This window comes from Mus musculus, chromosome 9 (assembly GCF_000001635.26).
Source record: "Mus musculus strain C57BL/6J chromosome 9, GRCm38.p6 C57BL/6J".
Classification (NCBI taxonomy): Eukaryota; Metazoa; Chordata; class Mammalia; order Rodentia; family Muridae; genus Mus; species Mus musculus.
The window spans coordinates 27,363,572-27,373,777 of NC_000075.6; positions in this window are offsets into that span (position 1 = coordinate 27,363,572).

Sequence of the window (10,206 nt, forward strand, 5' to 3'; positions counted from 1 at the left end):
CCTTCCTCCCGTATTCTTCTGTTAGAATGTGATCTTCATATGGGTCTCCATCAGGACCAACAATCTGCCTTGTACAAGCCTATGCGTTTAATATCCCAATCCAGACACCAAAGCCAAAGATCGTCCTTACAGGCTTAAACCTTCCTCTTTCTTCTGCTTTTTCCCTCCACAACTGAAGCATCAGCTCCCTCTTATTTTTGGTAAAGGCAATTAAACCCAGCTCTGCATTCAGAAGTCTGTCATAGGGGCTGGAGAGATGGCGCAGCGGTTAAGAGCACTGACTGCTCTTCCAAAGGTCCTGAGTTCAAAGCCCAGCAACCACACGGTGGCTCACAACCATCTGTAATGAGATCTGATGTCCTCTTCTGAGGTGTCTGAAGACAGCTACAATGTTCTTATATATAATAAATAAATCTTAAAAAAAAAAGAAGTCTGTCATAGTTCACCCAGCCTTCCGAATCAGGAGACTTTAATGATTTAATGGTTCCTGGATTGTTACCATCACTAGAAGCCTCTAACCTTTCTTTGTCTTCAAAGCATGCTTTTGTTTGGTTGTTTTGTATGCTTTAAAAATATCTGTCTGTCTGTTTATTGGTCTATCTATATGTCTAATCTACAATCTATCTAATTATCTATCTATCTATCTATCTATCTATCTATCTATCTATCTATCTATCTATCTATCATCCACCTACCATCTATTTCCATCTATCATCTATCTAATATATGACTATCTATCATCTACCTATCATCTATTTCTTTCTATCTATCTATCTATCTATCTATCTATCTATCTATCTATCTATCATCTATCTATCTATCTATCTATCTATCTATCTATCTATCTATCTATCTATCTATCATCTGTCTATCTATGTGTGTGCCTGGGTATATATATGGGTACCCTGTGTATGTATGAGCCCATGGAAATCAGAAGGCAGCAGATCCCCTGAATCTGCAGTTACAGATGGTTGTAAGCTGCCATGTGGGTGCTAGAAACTGAACCTGGGTCTTCTGCAAGAGCCACAAGGGCTCTTAAGTTCAGAGCCATCTCTCCAGCCCCATTTTATGTTTTGAAAAGATAGTATCTTGCTATGTAGTAGAGTCTGTCCTGGAAGTCTTAATCCTCCTGCTTCATTGTTCCCAGTGCAGATATGAGTAAGACCCAACATGGTCTCCTTAACACGAAGACGCTCAATGTGGTGTCAGTTTTGCAAAGGGGACCTCAGTTGGCTCACTCTGAGTAAACTGTCACTCCTTGCACAATGCTTTATTTTAAAGTTTGTTGGGTTTTTGCTTTTAATGTTTTTTTCTGTCTTGTGCTATTTATTTTCAACTATTATTTATTGCTTGTTTACTTCCTTATTAAATTTGGGAGCTTAACTATCATTTTCATTCCAATAATAATTATGTTTCATTTCCAAGCAGCCAGTGAGTACCATATGTCCTTTGCCACTATTAAGTGACAACACACGCCAACTCTTCTACTGGGACACTAGTAGCTGACTGTTCCCTCTCCCCAGAATATGACAGTGTCTCCTTTTTCTTTCTTAACTTGAATTATACCTCTGAACATGTTTACTTTACCTCTCCATTTTAACCCCAGCTTGGGTGAGAGTTTAGGGTATTTCCTTTAAGCTATGATTACGATGAAAACTTATTTTCTTTTAAATATTTATTTTTATTCTATGTTTATGAGTGTTTTGACTGCATGTGTATAGGTGCATCATCTGTGTGCCTCATGCCTGTGGAGGTCAGAATAAGGTTTCAGATCCCGTAGAACTGGAGTTACAGGAGGTTGCGATCTGCCACGGAGTCCTGGGAACGGAACCCGAGTCCTCTGAAAGAGCAGCAAGTACTCGTAACTGCTGAGCCTTCTCTCCATCCACAGGAATTATGTCTTAGATTACACATCCTTAGATGCACATTTTCAATATGTAGCTCAATGTGTATAAAATGGTCTCCATGACTACAAACACACACAAGCATGAATCTCCACATTCTCATTATTCACTGTCTGGTTTTCCATCCTCATCGACCTTAAATTCTAAGGTTTTGATTTTAGTTTTTGAGGGTAGTCTCATATTCAGTTGTTTTTCTGAGTCATGGTCTTTAGTAGCAAAGGGCCTGAACCATGTACTTCTGCAGTAACAGCTTAGACCCCTAATGTTAGCAATTGTAGCAGCAGAAGGTTTTTGGCCATCTTCCTTGTCACCAGGGGAAAGGAGACCAATCTCCTTTCCTCAGCTCTCCTCTACTTCTTGGAGTACTGAGAAAGCAGCTCTAGCACCATGGAGTGTAATTGTCTTTCCTGGGGTTCAATATCTCCACACACTAAGACTTCTGGATTTGCTGTGTTCCTTGTTTGGCCCTTGGGTTTTCCAAACTGTTTTTGCTCCTTCAGTATGCTACAGAGAAAGAACAGATGGAGCCTTTGGCTAAGGCATGAACCAAGTCATGTTTGCTTATGAGAATGTAGAGAAAGAGATGGATGATGGCCAAGAACAGAATCTTGGGGAGATGCTGGTGTCTAAGGGGCAGGTAGAGGAAAGGGTTCTGAAGAAAGATGACTCAGAGAGATGACAGTCAGGGAGAACTGGAAGTGGTCAGCAGGGTCAAATTTGATGACAAACCTGTAAATGTCATTGTGTCTTTAACTAGGATGACATTGATTAAATCTTCACGGAACCTTCATGTTTCAATATCCTGGTATCTTGTTTGCTAAATATAAGGGACAATATTTCTAAGGCTCCTCATTCTCCTACTTCTTAGACCCATTGCCATGCTTCCCCGAGTTATAGGAGCAATCCTGCAGTGACTTGTTGGTGACAGTGCAAGCTCAACATTCCCATCCAGCTCAAAGGCTCTGTGATGTATCTCAGGATCCCTCCTGCTCATGCTATTGCCAGTACAATAGAGATCAGCACATCCAAATGTAGATGGATGTGAAAGTTAGCACCGTGATTCATAAGCTTCAGAGAACTACAAGCTGCTTACACAGAGTCCTAGAGCTTGCTGTGTGATGTGCTTGTTGACTGTCAGGGCATTCAGTTTCTAGACTCTCAAAGGAAATCTTTCCATTTTTCTCCCTTCTGCTTTGGTGTTCCTTGTTGGATTTAATTAGATGTCTAAGAGGAAAAAGATTCAAATTCAAGTACAAATGGATACACTAGGGTAAATGACATCACACTGGGTAAGTTGGGATTTTAATAGGAAACAAATAACCATAGGAAGATTTGTTTGTAAAGAGACTGTTTTCATAGATGTGGCAGGGTGTAGGAAGACTGTATTGTTAGAGCAAGAATCCAGGGTAATTAGTGCCTAGATGCCGTCATTGTTCTCAATTTCTTTTCCTGTTGCTGTCAGAGAATACCCTGACAAAAGCAACCTAATTGAGAAAAAAAATTATTATAGGTTATTGTTCAGGATTACAGCCTATCATTGTAGAGAAGCCAACAGTGGCAGAGCTGCCGACAGGCAGTCACATTGTGTTCAAAATCAGGAACCAGAAAGCAACAAATGCAAGTTTGAGGCTCAGCTTACTGTCTCTACTTTATACACCCCAGGATGCCCTGCCAGGGAACAGTCCCACCCATAACTTCTTAACCAGTTAACTTAATGAGATAAACCCTCAAAGGCCTTCCCAGAGCCTCAATTCACAGGTGATTCTAGTTCTGTCAAGTTGTTCATCAATACTAACACTACACCGCCATAGGCTTGAAGATTAAAAGGGGAGAAAACCCTACCACAATTGGGAAAGAAAAGTCCTGTATTGCAGGGCACATTGAGAGGAGTAGCATGCAGGCTAGTTCCAGTTGACCTCACAGACACTGAACAAGCACTCTGATCACATTGTCCTTTCCCTGTCCAAGGTCCTGCCTAGGATTCCAGAGATGTGTCCCATGTAATTGGAGATAGCATGGAAGAAAACAATGAGAAGTGGTCCTTGGGATGCAACAAGAAAGGTAACTGCATAAACATAGCCTTTCTAGGGGACGTCTGACTTAGCTTTATGCCCAATTAACATATTAGTCACAAATATATGAGCAACATTCTGGATGTTAGATGTTGGTTTAGAAGCATAGGTAACCTTGTTGAAATTGATCTGGGTGGAAAGGGAGCCAAATTATAGTGACTTAGGCAAGAGGGTAGATGAAGCAATAGAGATAGCAATGAAAAGAAGTATAAGATATCAAAGAAAAACATAATGGGAGGCTGAAGGCATGATGGATTACAAAGATGCCCACCATTCCTTATGCTTTTATGTATTCAAACTCGTACACAGCTTCTGAGAGCCTTCCTGCTTTGCTAGCATGGATGGGGCTCATCAGCAGACTTGGCACAGGTTTGAAATGAGTTCTGCTTTAGGGGTTGCTCTATTGGGCTTCTGCTACTGCTGTGACATGTGACAATGTGCCCACGGTAGCCTGCAGGAAGATTCCTAAAACTGGGAATAGAGCCACACTGCTGTAACCACTCAAGTTAGAGCTGGGTGAGAAGCCAGGGCAGGTTAGACAATCTCCAGCTGTAAAAGTGACACTAATCAAAAACAATGAGTTTTAATCATCAGAGTTTATAACAATAAATTCTATTCTATTTCATTGATGAGTTAATGTTTTTGAGACAGAGTCTCATGGATCCCAGGCTGAGGATGGCCTTGAAATTCTGATCTTCCTGTCTTTACCTTTTGAATACTTGGATTGCAGGAGTTCACCACTACAGCTGATTTATGGAGTTCTGGGGTTAAATCCAGGGCAAGCTCATTTACAGAAGTGAAAACACACAGTTTGTCCAAGGTCACTCCCAGCCTTCAGCAAAGTTACGTCTTGGGGCAAGTGGGACTTATAGGTTAGACCCACTATTGTTTTATAGTTTTCTTAAGCACCGTAATTTTAAACCTTAAACATAATGTTCACCATCATAAAATTAGTTTGAGAAAAGAAATCTTACTATAACTCAAAATCCTGATACAATTCTGAAAGAATCCTTTTACTTACAAAATGTTAGAAAACCTTTTCTGTAACAAAACACCATAAGCAAAGCAAAACATGGTAGATCTCTGAGGCACAGAAAGAGATGTGACTCTGGTCTTCCACAGCTGGGACTGTGTTTATTAGCTCATATAGAGAGGGGCAGCCTCTGCTCCATGAGACATGGAGGGGTCTGACAGAAGATAAAGCTGGCTTTGGTCTTTTATAGGGGGAGATGGGCAGGGGCTTGAGAATGGGGGAAATTGCTGCAACCATGAGTGCTATGTGCAGGTCTGCAGTTTCTCTTTCCTAGAATTGTCTGCTTCAATCAGGACAGATTATCTTGGGACATAGGTTATCTCTACAAACATTCCTTTCTGGACTGACTGAGCAAGGTCATTTGTAACCTTGTGAGAATACTATTTTACAATCTATGTACTCTGTCAAAAAAATAAAAATTAGAAAATGGTGGAAAACATTTGTACCATTTTATAGAACAGACATCTACAGTTCCATCCCTACTCCATCCTACCCCACACCCAACTTTCCTCTTCCGGTTCCTCCCTATTTTCCCTAACTTTCCTTTAGACCCTCCCTATCCTCCCAACATTCCTGCCCAACTGAACACTCTCTTTAAAAACCAACACCTTGTACCCTTGCTGCTGTGTCCTGAATACTGATTTCCTCTCAGAACTAACATGTTGTAACTTGAGCCCCAGTGTAATAACACTAAGCCCTTGTAGTGCCTAGCAGGTGTACGCAGGCCATTGAAGGAGAACTGCAGGTCTCGCTCAGTTAAAACTTGGCATGCTGCCACAGGCCAGGCTGGTGTCCATGAGGATGTGTTGGTGTTGTTGCTACTGCTGGGGCCATGTTGGGGTCCATGATCCCAGCTGCCACTAGAAACCATGGTGAAGTCCACAATGCATGCTGCTGAGGGATGAATGCAATGGCAAGGAAACTTCTTCTGCAGTGGTATCGGTGACTGCAGACTCATAACTGAGGATGAGAGTTACTGGTGGTTTCTGTAACATCTCAGCCTCCCCACCCCACCCCCCCCCCCCAAAAAAAAAAAACAGTCCAAGAAAGCTACTGAAGAGTCCTTAAAAAACTGTGATAAAGATGCTGAAGTCTACCTCATCACACTTGTTGACTTCTGGCAGGGACAGAGGCAGGGTGTGGGGTCGGGGGGGGGGAGGGGGAGGTGGGCAGGTGAGGAAGGATTTAATTTTTTTAAAGTGGATGACCACTGAGAGTTTGATTATGCTCTAATGACTATATGGGCAACACATTTTGAACTTGGTATTTATTTATTTATTTATTTATTTATATATTTATATATTTATTTATTTATTTATTTATTTATTTATTTATTTATTTATGTGGGGAGGGAGGATACAGGGGGTAGGAGGGCTAACCTGGGAGTAAATGAGTGTGATCAGGGTGTATCATATAGAACTTGGTATTTATTTATGTATTTATGTATGTATTTATTTATGTGGGGAGGGAGGATACAGGGGGTAGGAGGGCCAACCTGGGAGTAAGTGAGTGTGATCAGGGTGTATCATATAGAATTTGCAAATAATTAATAAAAAATATTATGTTAGAGGAAAAAAGAACTTGGCATGCAACAATACCAACTGACCAGGAGAAGCTCAGTCCACTGGTGCCACAGTTACAAGTTTAGAATGGCAATAACCATTGCTTTTCTGACTGGATTTGATTTCTGTTCGACAGTAGGGATTCATGCCTGTACTGTAAACCCAGTCAAAAGCCATGACTGGGGAGGTCATAGGCCTCAGTTGGGGAATGGTTGTTTTGCTAAACAGACATGGTGTGTCTGTCAAATCACCTTCTAAATAGCTATGTTCATGCCTATAGGTTAGTGTTGTCGTCAGCTCTGGTGAGAGAAGCTTCTTTCTACAGTGGCCAGGACTGGCTGCAAGGGTGGTAAATGTGCTGAGAATAAAGGACTGTGGAATGCCCATCACCCCATCCAAGTCCCAGGATACACCAGGGAAGAAGGGGCGTAGAGAATGGGAGAGACAGAGGAAAAGTAGGGAATGGTGTGGAACAGTGACTGCTGGGTATGGCACAGTTACTTCACTCTTCAATTAAAAAGATTTGTTATTATCAGTATAAGGTCTGTACAAGATGAGAACTATTAATATCCTGCCATAGATGGTTGAGAGGCTAATGGGTCCCCACCCTTTCTGAGAACAGTTAATGAATGATGGAAGAGGGGGGACGACCTATTTTCAGTGGTATAGCAATAAGACAGACATACTCAACCACACTCTTATAAACAACCCTAATGAAACTCACTGAGTCACATAAAAGAAAAAAAAGTAACTATCTTCATTAATTTTAGTTAGCTTAGTTAGGATTTTATTGATGTGAAGAGACATCATGACCAAGGCAACTGTTATAAAGGAAAACATTTAATTGGGGCTGGCTTACAGTTTCAGAGGTTCGGTCCATTATCGTCATGGCAGGAAGTGTGGCAGTGTGCAGGAAGACATGGAACTGGAAGAGCAGAGAGTTCTACATCTTGATCTGAAGGCCGATAGAACAAGACTATCTCTTTTAGCAGGCAGCCAGGAGGGGGGTGTCTCTTTCACAATTGGTGGAGTTTGAGCATAGGAGCCTCAAAGCCCATTCCTACAGTGATATCCTTCCTCCAACAAGGCCACACCTATTCCAAAAAGACCATACCGCCTAATAGTGCCACTCCCTGGGCCAAGCATATTCAAAGCACCACAGTATACATGAAGTTAGAAAGGAGACTCGGTGGGAAGAGGAAAGGGGTGGGCATAGACATTAGAGCAGGGGTGGGCGGTGGGGGCTGGGGGTGGAGGGAAGGGGTGTGGACAGGAGAGGTTGACTGGAGTGAATACACCTAAAATATATTGTGTCCATGTATGAAAACCATGTGTGTTTTAGCCAGAGTTTCATTGGTGGAAGAGACCACAGCAACTCTTGTAAAGGAAAGCATGTAATCGGGGCTGGCTTACAGTTTCAGAAGTTTAGTTCATTATTATTGTCATGGCTGGAAGCATGGTGGCATGCCAGGCAGACATGGTGCTGGAAAAGTAGCTGAGAGTTCAGCAGGCAACAGAAAGAGAAAGTGACACTGGGCCTAGCTTGCTTGTCTGAAAACCTAAGGTCCACCCCTAGTGACATACTTCCTCCAACAAGGTCACATCTACTTCAACCAGGACACACCTCCCAATAGTGCCCTTCCCTATGGGCCAATGGAGGCCATTTTCATTCAAACCACCACAATATATATAATTAGTATATGCTTGTAAAACTTTCAAACACAAAATAATGCTGTATTTGCACTGATCATAAAGCTTGTATTCTTGTCATTATCTACTAAGGATATTGTATAACAACCATTCACATAAGTTACAGGTCTTATCAATAATCTAGAGATAATTTAAAGTATATGAGCTATATGAAAATACTGTATCATGTTAGATAAGGAATGAGCATCTGTGGACAGCAGAATTCATAAGGGATTTTTGGATACTGAGGGAAGAGTGTATTATTGACGAAAATGTAAAGTGATGAAAGAAAAGATGTCAAGCATGAATCCTGTGTTCTGCAAAAACAAAAACAGTTCTTTAGGAAAGGTAGCATACAGGTACTTTCCAGTAAATAATGGTTTAAATAACTTTCTTGTTGCTGTGTTAGATTACCCTGACAAAGGCAACTGGTGAAGCAAGAGTTTATTTTGGCTCACATACAGGGTGCAGGATGAAGAGAGGGAAGTTGAGGCAGTAGGAGCTTGATGCATCAAGCATTGACATCTGTGGTAAAAATGTATCCTGTTGCTTAGTTCCCCCTTTCTCTTATATGATCCTGGATCACAGCCAGGTGCTTATCACAGTGGGTGTGTCTTCCCAGCACAGCATAATCAAGATAACCCCACACAGTCATGCCCAGAGACATCTCCCAAGTGAATCTACATTGTTTCAAATTGACAAAACTAGCACAGCTCTGCCCCTTGTCAACGTTATACAGAAACACATTACTTTTAATTCACATCCTTCCACTGCTTTTCTACATAGGCTCAAGACCATCTTATAATATCAAATACACTCAGTGTAACATTGAAACTGCCTATAGTCATTAACAGTTCTGACACCTTGAAAGTCCATAGTCCCTTAACTGCCAACTCCTATTAGAGAAAAAAAAATCTATATTCTTCTAACACATAATGTCAGTGAATATTCCTATTCAAAAGTATGAATATGAATGCCACTCTCTCTGTCTCTCTCTCTCAGTGGGTTTCATTAGGGATCGTTATAAGAAAATGTTCAAGACTGTGTCCTTCCTATTGTTGTTAAACCACTGAAGAAAGTATGAGAAGAAAAAGGGCTTAGCAAGAAACGATTGGATCAAAGCAAGACTAAAATCCAACAGGACAAATACCAAATCCTGCAGCGCCATATCCAGTATCTGGGGCTCGTGATGAAATTAGCTGAGCACTAAAAATCTCCGAAATACACATGGAGGAGTCTTTCTTAGGTTGCTTTCCCTCCAAGCTTGCAGTACTCATTGGAGGCTGTGCCATGGTTCCGGCTTCTCGGGTATTCTAGGATCTCTGCTGCAGCACCAGCTTCATCTTCCCAACTTTTCATATGCAAGGACCTCTCCAGACTTCCTTAAGGGACTCAGACTTGCTTCTGGCTCAAGATGATGCTTGGACTCCTATGATTTGTATCAGTCCCTGTGGGGTGATCCTTTGAAAACATTCTCCTAGGCAGTTAGATTAGACTTTCTTCCTTGAAATGAATTTAGATTTTCACAAGATGGAGTCGTTGCTCATAGAACACTTTTTTGTTTGTTGTACCATGGCAGCATAAGCATTTGCTCTTCAGTCACGCCAGTCTCCTTAACAGTTATAGCTGCTTTCTCAGCACCAGCTCAGACGTTCTCCCATCTCTTTAGTATTAGAGTTGTAAGTGCTTACATAAAAAAGAACTGATATAAAATCGCATTTTAAAGCACTAAAAAAAGGAGAATAAACTGAACATAAAACTGGAGAAAGGAAGAAAAAGATGGATTATATCAGAGATGTTGTTTTCTAACAAAATAATAGAGAAAACAAAGTCAAGGATAACTTTTTAGAAAAAATGATCAGCAAAACTGACATGCTTTTAACTACACAATGTTTAAAAATAAGATGATTCAACTGATTAAAATTACACAGAACTGAGACCATCAC